At 39.4% G+C, this 10901-nt stretch overlaps 1 protein-coding gene across 10 annotated transcripts in view; it reads right to left on the bottom strand.

Moving 5' to 3' along the window:
* Positions 1 to 1571: 1571 nt before the first annotated feature.
* The window catches only part of myo3b (myosin IIIB), a 484195-nt gene continuing 474865 nt past the window's right edge, over positions 1572 to 10901 (bottom strand). For all 10 annotated transcript variants that reach the window (XR_011886449.1, XM_072261905.1, XM_072261912.1 and 7 more), the window contains one exon: positions 1572 to 2210. The gene's annotated coding sequence lies outside the window, so the exon portion shown is untranslated. The remainder of the gene's footprint in view (positions 2211 to 10901) is intronic.

Raw genomic sequence — 10901 nt, 5'->3', positions numbered from 1 at the left:
CTCCGCCTTAAGCAGTTTTTCAAACCCTCCATCCCAACACCTGCAGTGGAATCGGTCACTAGTTCAACCCTTTACGAAAACAATTGTATTCTTCTGCACACATTTTCAAGTAAATATAATTATCAATATATTGGGACAAAACAAAAATATTACCCCATAATCCATGCATGATCTTTAATATGTTCAGTATAGTGATTATACCTAGCAGCCTTATCAATGGAAATAATTTGGACACATCAATTCCACCATTCAACTCTATTTGTTAGATTTACAAGTACAAGACCAGTGAACCTGAAACCAAGGCACGTTGAAAAAGAGGAAGCATGCCAAACATCACCTTTGGCTGCAAGTTAATAGTTCGTGGGTTTATATGAAAAATGATACTCAGTTTAAATGTAGTTTTGCTGCGGCAGGTCGAGCATCAGACGTGAGATACACGCGAATATCTGAATATCAAAGCATAAGCTGATAACTAACGTTTAGTAAAACAAGGTTAGGCTACTCATTGGGTTAACTTAAAAAGTTTAAGAAAACACTATAGAGTGTTTTCTTCAGGTAACATGATCCTGACAGCAATCGTTAACTTCAATTGTGCGCACATTGCAAACGAAATCCTTCTAAACGATAACACACAGAGATCTTTATCATCCTTTCCTGTAGCAACAATCGGTATCCTCTCAAAGACTTTTGAGACTTGCATAGTTTTAAATGGAGCGGCTCTTTTGAAGGGATTAGAGCGTCAAGTCCTCTCCCACGGCTCCAGATTCAATCGTGGTGAGATGGGAGTTTCACGCTGTGCCAGGGTACTGCCAAGTTAATGCATTTAACTTAGACTTTTTTCGCAGTTATTATTTAAAAACATATTTGACATAAAATGGTCTAAAGACATGAAAAACACGTTGAGTTCCTAATTTTTTTACCAAAAATTGAATGGAATGAAAACTAAGAAAAAAATAAACAAAATTACTTTCAACCCTCTTCAGAAAACTTCAAATTGTCCGGTCGTCCTGAGACAGTTGGCCTGTATGGTTTGTCTTAAGAAACAAACCAAATCCATAAAGAATAATTCCACCGTTCCAGCTTCACAAATCTGAATCTCACACAGGCAGTTTAATAGTTGCGTAACACAGCCAGCTTTTATGACTTCCGAATCAATGAAATTTCACGTTACAGTTCCCCAAAGGTTAAAAAATAATATGGAAGCTTTTTAGGAGCCTTGATTTTTTTAAAAAAAATATATACTAGCGGCATTTTATTTCAATGATTGCAATTTGTCTAGGTAGATTGGTAACAGAATTCTGAAAGAAAAAGAGCCAAGACCTGGGTGTATAAAGCCAAGCTCTCCTTTGATGTTATGTGGTTATACGGGTCTTCTTATCACACGCTCTGTGCCTCTAGAAATATCTTAATAAGACGCATACCTGCTTGCCGATTTGGAAAATTGAACTGAATATTTGATAGTAGAACTATATCATGAATAGCACAACTAATCTAGCAAATGTGTTGCTATTGACATCTAGGTAACATAAAATTCCAATGAATAGAAAACAAGATGTCATTCTCTACATCATTTTATTCAGCTTGATACTTTTACTTGAATATTGATTAGTATGAATGACTTTCAAACCATTAAAGGGGCCCAAATACATATTCATTTGAAAATTATAGACTACTTTGGGTTCATTGCCAAATTTTCTGAGACATCCAACAATGTTTTACATCACATAAATGTGCTAATTAAGAGCAAATCGTTCACCTGGTGAGTAAACCAAGCTACATTTCAATTTATTATCAAGCAGAACATTTGTGGTCAAAATACTTTACATTTCATTGTGCAAAGTTTTTAACTCAATCAAAACAAATGTTTTTAAAAAATAAATTACTAGTTTTTGATTAACGTAGGAATACAATTGGCAATGCATTTGAAAATCATTTAACAATATTTGGTGTTATAGTGGTTTCTAAATACTGTTCAGTTTTATTCAAAAACAGAGGTGAACATTTAGATATTTACATATCACTGTGATACAACCAATGTTAACAACAAACTCCTCTTAATGCTTTATTAATTCTTGCATGAAAGCATTTCATTTTAACATAAATCTCTAGGTTACACATTAATTAATATACTAATTATATATCCATTGTTTATGCTCTTTGAAGCATTTAATACAGAAAGCACTTGTCTTCAAGCAAGAGTTCAAATCAACCTGAAAATAAAACAAGAAATATGATAGTATATCTTTAAAGATAAGTATAAAATATACTGGTTGTTGAAAATTTTAACTCTTGCATTATCAATTTCAATATACTGTACAAATAAACAATAAGTTCTTGTTATTTATTCACATTCACCATGATTCCTCAAAATCTAAAATAAAATTTAATCAAAAATGAAGATACAAAAATCCAAATGGACCATCAGCAGGAAACATATATGGTCAACAAGTCTAAACAATCCACAGTACTTCAGTTACTTCCATCAAAAGACAAAATTCTGAGTATCGACATGAGCTATCATGTAATAGAAACATAGAAAATAGGTGCAGGAGTAGGCCATTCGGCTCTTCGAGCCTGCACCGCCATTTATTATAATCATGGCTGATCATCCAACTCAGAACCCCACCCCAGCCTTCCCTCCATACCCCCTGATCCCTGTAGCTACAAGGGTCATATCTAACTCCCTCTTAAATATAGCCAATGAACTGGCCTCAACTGTTTCCTGTGGCAGAGAATTCCACAGATTCACCACTCTCTGTGTGAAGAAGTTTTTCCTAATCTCGGTCCTAAAAGGCTCCCCCTTTATCCTCAAACTGTGACCCCTCTTTCTGGACTTCCCCAATATTCTGTCTCAGATCGTAATAATGAGTATAAACTTGAGACTTGTCTCAAACCGAAGTGCACGATAAAATTGATTCATTTACATTTCTTCAGACAAACAGAAAGTGAGTTTGTCATTTGGATTTTAGAGAATTGTTTCTGACTGGCTCTTCCACGGTCTGGTCTATGTTTTCCTGGATCTCCAGTCAGTGTGCAGTCTATTGGATTATGACGTAAGTGGATAGATGTCATGATGCCCAGAGCATGTGTGCAGAGACCAGTTGGCAAAACTTAGCCATATCCAAATAATTTTCTGTATTAATTCTAAGAGTAATATTGAATTGGAAATTTAATTTCAAAACAGTCCTGCATACCTTTTTGACAAAATTCCAAATGCAAATTAACACTACTGTGCATTCTTGAATCCAAATTACGCAATACTATTTTTGCTGTGATATGCAAGAGTAAACAGTTCAGAAGTGAAATTCTGACAAGTTGCACTCTGGCATTATTTCCATTACTATTTAATTATTGCACTGTCATGCTCCCATCTCTTTAGAAAAATATTTTTTGATGACACCAAAGCACTTTCGGATATGGCGTACCCCAGTAAATCTCTTTGAAATGAGTGACAACGGAGGAGACCAACATGTAAAGAATCCATTCCAACTCATTAGGGTAGGTGGAGAAATTGTTCCCAATCATTAGAGATGCTAATCTTGTATCAGTTAATGTAAGTATCATAACAGCAGCATGTAGACTGCCACCTTTGTTCTCGCATACCCCTCTGCTATCACAACGGAGGCCAGGAGCCAAGTAATAACCAAAGGAATAATTTCAAATCACACTGGACCCTCCCTTGCATCATATTCTTCTATAGACTTTGCAAGTTTGCTATGATAGACAATCTGAAGGCACATATAGTTAACAAAAATATAGTTAGAAAAGTACCAGTTTACACAAATTAGTACAGTGACATTTTTATCGACCATTTATATTATGTTTCAACTACAAATTTGGTTGAACATATTAAACCATCTAGTTAAGTAAGCAATGAACATTTGTAAATTCTATTTTATTTTTAAATAACACAATAATTGCTGTGGTAGGCTTGGCGTTAACTGGAGAATTTATACTAGTCTGTTTCTAACTGCAAAACACTATCTTCCCTTTTTGTGTTGCAGAGGATAAATTTTGTGTGTGAAGTAGCAGGATTTTATTGTTGTCAGGTCATTAAGAGAATCCTGGCAGCTGTTATAGACACCATAAGAAAGTACTTTGAATTTGTCATTCCAATGTAAAGGGAAAGTTTACCATACTACCACAAGACAGAGGAGCAGAATTAGGAAATTCAGCCTATTGAGTTTGCTCCACCATTTCATCATGGCTGTTCCCGCAGCCCACTCAACCCCAGTACACCTGCCTTCTTGCCATAACTTTTGATGCCCTGACCAATCAGAAAACTACGAAGTTTCGCTTTAAATATACCCACAGTCTCGGCCTCCACACTTGTCTGTGGTAGAGCAGTCCACAGATTCACTACACTCTAGTTAAAAAAAATCTTCCTTACCTCTGTTCTAAAGGGTTGCCCTCAACTTTGAAGCTGTGGCCTTTAGTTCTGGTCACCACCCCCGCCCCCCCCCCCCCCAGCCCAACATAAGAAACATCCTCTCCACATCCACCCTATCTAGTCCTTTCAATATTCAGTAGGTTTCAATGAGATCCCTCTGCATCCTTCTAAATTCCAGTGAGCACAGACCCAAAGCTGCCAAACACTCCTCACATATTAACCCATTCATTCCTGAAATCATCCTCGTGAACTTCCTCTGGACTATCTCCAATGGCAACACATCCTTTCTGAGATATGGAGCCCAATTGGCCTTCATCAACCATAGGACTGAGTTCAAGAGCCGAGAGGTAATGTTACAACTATATAGGACCCTGGTCAGACCCCACTTGGAGTACTGTGCTCAGTTCCGGTCGCCTCACTACAGGAAGTATGTGGAAACTATAGAAAGGATGCAGAGGAGATTTACAAAGATGTTGCCTGGATTGGGGAGCATGCCTTATGAGAACAGGTTGAGTGAACTTGGCCTTTACTCCTTGGAGTGATGGAGGATGAGAGGTGACCTAATAGAGGTATGTAAGATGATAAGAGGCATTGATTGTGTGGATAGTCAGAGGCTTTTTCCCAGGGTTGAAATGGCTAGCATAAGAGGGCACAGTTTTAAGGTGCTTGGAGGTAGGTACAGAGGAGATGTCAGGGGTAAGTTTTTTATGCAGAGAGTGGTGAGTGTGTGGAATGGGCTGCCAGCGACGATGGGGGAGACGGATATGATAGGGTCTTTTAAGAGACTCCTGGATAGATACATGGACATTAGTAAAATAGAGGGCCAGGGTAACCCGAGGTAATTTCTAAGGTAAGGACATTTTCGGCACAGCTTTGTGGGCCAAAGGGCCTGTATTGTGCTGCAGGTTTTCTATGTTTCTAAAACTTAGACAATATTCCAAGTGCGGCCTGACTAGTGTCTAATAAAGCCTCAGCATTATCTCCTTGCTTTTATATTCTATTCCTCTTGCCATTAATGCGAACATTACATTTGCCTTCTTTACTATAGACTCAATCTATAAATTAACCCTCCAGGAGTCTTGCACAATGACTCCCAAGTCCCTCTGTACCTCTGATGTTTGAATTTTCTCCCCATTTAGATAATAGTCTGCACTTTTATTCCTTTTACCAAAATGTATTATTGTACATTTCCCAACACTGTATTCCATCTGCCACTTTTTTGCCCATTCTTCCAATTTGTCTGTCCTTTTGCAATTGCATTGCTTCCTCAGCACTACCTATCCCTTCACCTATCTCAGTATCATCTGCAAACTTTGCCACAAAGCCATTAACTCCATTATGTAAATCATTGATAAACAATGTGAAAAGTAACGGTGCCAATACCGACCCCTGAGGAACACCACTAGTAACCGGCCGCCAACCAGAAAATGGCCCCTTTATTCCCACTCACTGCCTCCTGCCTGTCAGCCATTCCTCTATCCATGCCACTATCTTTCCTGTAATGCCATGGGATTTTATCTTGTTAAGCAGTCTCAAGTGTGGCACCTTATCAAATGCCTTCTGAAAATCCAAGTAAATGACATTCACTGCCTCTCCTTTGTCCATCCTGCTTGTTACTTCCTCAAAGAACTCTAACAGATTTGTAAAGCAAGATTTCCCTTTACAGAAACCATGTTGACTTTGACATTTTATTATTAGTCTCCAGGAACCCCAAAACATCATCCTTAATAATGGACAATTTTCCTACCACTGTGGTTAGGCTAACTGACCTATAACTTCCTTTCTTTTGTCTTTTTCCCTTCTTAAAGAGTAGTGTGACATTTGCAATTTTCTAGTACTCCGTATCTATACCAGAATCAAGTGTTTCTTGAAAGATCATAACCAATACCTCTGCTATCTCTTCAGCAACCTCTTTCATAAATCTGGGATGCTCTCAATCTGATCCAGGTGACTAATCCACTTTAAGACCTTTCAGTTTGCCTAGCACATTTTCCTTTGTAATAGAAGACACTCACTCCTGCTTCCTGACACTCATGGACCTCTGGCACACAGCTAGTGTCTTCCACAGTGGAGAATGATGCAAAGTACTTATTTATTTTTTCCAAAATTTCTTTATCCCCCATTACTACCTCACCAGCATCATTTTCCAGTGGTTTAATTTCAACTCTCACCTCCCTTTTACTCTTTGTATAACTGAAAAAAACTTTTAGTATCCTGCTTTATTTTGTTGGCTAGTCTGCCCTCATATTTCATCTTTTCCATTCTTATGGCTTTTTTAGTTGCCTTTTGTTGGATTTTAAAAACTTCCCAATCATCTAACTTCTCACTCATTTTCACTACATTATATGCGCATCCTTGGCTTTTATGCGGTTCTTAACTTCCCTTGTCAGCCATGGTTTCTTACCCCTGCCATTTGAGAACTTCTTCTTCTGTTGGACATATCTATCTTGCTCTTTGTGAACCATTCTCAGAAACTTCATCCACCTCTGTTCTGCCATTATCCCCACCAGTATCCTCCTCCAATTCAGCTGGGCAAGCTCCTCTCTCATGCCTCTGTAATTCCCTTTATTCCATTGTGATACTGATACATATGACTCATTCTTCTACCTCTCAAATTGCGGTATGAATTCAATCATATTATGATCACTGCCTCCTAAAGGTTCTTTTACCTTTAGCTCCCTAATAAAATCTGGATTATTATACAACACTCAATCTAAAATAACCTTTCCCCGAGTAGTCTCAAGCACAAGTTGCTCTAAAAAGCTATTTTGGAGGCATTCACCAAATTCCCTCTCTTGCAATCTGACACCAACTGGATTTTCCCAATCCCCTTGCATATTGAAGCCCACCATTTCAATTGTGATATACCCTTATTACATTCCCTTTCCAGCTCTCTTTGCAATCTGAACCCAACATCTTGGCTACTATTTGGAGGCCTATATGATTCCCATAATGTTTCTTTCTCCTTTGTAGTTTCTTAACTCCACCCACAAAGATTTGACATTCTCTGACCCTATGTCATCTCTTTCTAAAGATGTAATTCCATCTCTTACCAACAGAGCCACACCACTGCCAATGCCTTCCTGCCTGTCCTTTTGATACAAATTGTATCCTTTGATATTACGCTCCCAACTATGGCCTTCTTTTAGCCACGTCTCAATGATGCCCAGAACATCATACTGACCAATCTCTAATTGCTCCACTTCGTTCACCTTATTGAGAATACTATGTGCATATAAATACAGCACCTTCAGTCCTGCATTCTTTGCCTTTCTGAATTTTGCCTCTGTGGTACAATTTAACTCTTCGCATTGTCTGCATTCGTACCCAATCATTGGCTTGTCCTTCCTTACATTCATATTACCACGACTTCTGGCTGCTCACACTCCCTTTTCAGGATATCTTGGACTCATTCAGAACCATTGCGGACCCTGGCACCTGGGAGGCAAACTATCATCCGTGTTTCTTTTTTGCACCCACGGAATCACCTATCTGTCCCCCTAACTAGAGAGTCCCCTGTTACTGATGCCATCCTCTTCTGAGCCACAGGACCAGACTCAGTGCCAGAGGCATGGTCACTGTTGCTTCCCCCAGGTAAGTTGTCCCCCTCCAACCGTACACAAAATAGAGTACTTATTGTTGAGGGGAACAGCCACAGGATACTCTCCACTATCTGAAGTTTTCCCTTCCCTCTCTTGACAGTCACATGTTTATCTGTCTCCTGTAGCATTGGGTGACTACCTCCCTGTAGCTCCTGTCTATGACCTCCTCACTTTCTCTAACAAGCCAAAGGTCATCGAGCTGCAGCTCCAGTTCCTTAACACGGTCTTTAAGGAGCTGTATCTTGGTGCACCTGGTGCAGATATTCCCACAAGTCTCCCAGAAATCCCACATCTAACACCGAGAACAGACCACTGGCCCTGCAGACATGCCCCCTATTCTTTTAAGAGTTAAATAAGAAAAAAGAATTAAAAAATAAATTTACGTAATTACCTCATCTCCGCCTGTCTTGCCAAAGCCCGTTGAGCTAAAGCTTTACCACTTTGACTCAGACCACTCTAATGATGACGGCACCTCTCTTTTATGGTGACTGGGTTTTTCAAGCTCAGCTCCTGACCTGTGCGAGAATGCTTCTACCGCATCTGTGCTGCTGTTCGATCAAAGACTCCCCAAGTATTAAGTATCCATGTTATTTAATTCACTAATTTTAATTCAGCCAAAACACATACATATCAAAATGCTGGAGGAACTCAGTGCATCAGGCAGCATCCTGTGGAGGGAAATGGACAGTCTGAGACTTGGGTTGAGACCCTTCATCTGGACTGAAAGACGAAGGGGAAATAGGCCTCATGCAAAGGTGACGGGTAGGAGTGGAGCAAGAGCTAGCTAGTGATATGTAGATCTGGGTGAGGAGGGGTGATAGATGGAGGAGGGAAGAGAGGAAATGGCAACAGAGGCTGGGAGGGGATAGGTGGAGGCAACAAAAGGCTGAAGAAGATGGAATCTGATAGAGAGGAAGGTGGAGCCAGTAATTAATTGAGGGAAGTGGGAAGCTCAGATGGAACAGTGGGGGTGGGTGGGGGAAGTGGGAGGTATACGTGCATGATGGGCAGATAGAGTGGGTGGAGGAGGGGAAAGAAATAGGGCGCTGGATGCTCGAGTGGGGATTGGAAAATCAGGGTAGATCAGGAGGAGAGATAATATGGACTAGGGTGGAGCAATTTAGTGCAAGTTGTAGAATGTACTGTTTATGCTGCTGGTTTGTAGACTGCCCAGGTGGAGTTAGAGGTGTTTTCCTCATCCTGCTTATTGCCATCCAACTTCTGATATCTTCTTTCTTTCCTCCTCCACTTGCTTATCACCCCTCCTCATTTGGATGCACAAACTGCTTGCTAGCTCTTGCTCCAATCCTTCCCATCATCTATTAACAGTCTCTATCTCCCTTCTACTTTTCAGTCCAGATGAAGGGCCTTGACTTGAAATATTCTGTTCCCTTCATAGATGTTGCCTGATCTGCTGAGTTCCTCCAGCATCTTGTTTTGTTTTGCTCCACATTCCAGCGTCGACAGTCTCTTGTCCATGGATTATCCATATACTAAAATCAATTGTAAATCTGATATTTATACATTGGTATAACTATCTTGTTATTTCCAGGACGAAATGAAAGGATTCATATATTGCAGATGATGTCTCCCAGTTGCATCTCCTCTGGTATGGAAGCAGCTGTACATCAGACCAGAAGTCCCTACAAAGGACTGTGAGAACAGCTAAGAGGATCATAAGGGTCTCCCTACCATCCATCGGGGACATTTATCAGGAGCGCTGCATTTGCAAGGCCCTTAGTATTATCGAGGATCCCACCCATCCATCCAGCATTCTCTTTGACTTTCTACCATCAGGCTGGAGACTCTGATGCATAAAATCACAAACGGTTAGGATGGGAAACAGTTTATTCCCTCAGGCCACTCCCTGCCGTATTGCTTTCGAAGTGCCACTGGTTAATCTGTTCTGTACTGTACAATATTTAATTTATGCACTTTATTTATGTGTACTGTACTCCATCTGTCGATTTCTCCCTACTTTCATAAGTTATTATGTGTTATGTATACTATGGTGCTTCACACCCTGGTTTGGAGAAATGTTGTCTCGTTTGACGGTATTGCATGTATATAGTTAAACGATAATAAACCTGACTTGACTTGACTTGATAATATGACACAGATCAAATCAAGTGACAATGCTGAATGTGGGAGAACACACTAATTATAATTGAATCACAACTGGTGACATTTTTAAACTTTCATGGTGAAAGAGATGATGATAATAATAATAATAATACCAGAAATATGCTGAATAAAAGAGGAAATGGAAAGACTATGGTATATGAATAAGGTACACATTGTCCCAATAGTAATATCTACAACTGGTATAATCCCAATGTTAGTAGACAATAGCATTAAACAATTAGGGTTACACAGCAATATTTATGTAAAGCTCCAAAAAACCACAAAACTAAACACCACTAGAATAGTCTTAAAGTTCTTAGCAATTGAGAAATGGGTTTTCTTGGCTATGCCCAGCTTGAGCTGAGAATAAAATAAAAATAATAATAATAATAACTTATCTGGAGAGCACTTTTCATACCAATGATAGAGTTCAAACTGCTTTACAATGGGATAACGTGCAAACATGAGATTAAAAGACAAAAAGATGTTAGTTAAAAGCAAGGCAACTAGCATTCTCATTTCTGAAAAGTACAATACTTCAAGTCATAGAACACTTCAGCACAGAAACAGGCCCTTCAGCCCATCTAGTCCATGCTGAACTATTATTCTGCTTATTCTCATCAACCTACACCTGGACCATAGTCTTCCATTTCCCTCCATTCCATGTGCTTATACAAATTTCTCTTCAATGCTGGAATTGAACCCATATTCCACACTCTCATCACCCTCTGCATGAAGATGTTCCCCCTTGTGTTCCCCTTAAGTATTTTACCTATCAATCATAC

The sequence above is a fragment of the Mobula birostris genome, chromosome 6, assembly GCF_030028105.1.
Source record: "Mobula birostris isolate sMobBir1 chromosome 6, sMobBir1.hap1, whole genome shotgun sequence".
NCBI classification, from domain to species: Eukaryota; Metazoa; Chordata; class Chondrichthyes; order Myliobatiformes; family Myliobatidae; genus Mobula; species Mobula birostris.
Note: the sequence above shows the minus strand (reverse complement) of the source record. Positions and strands in the feature narration are given on the sequence as shown.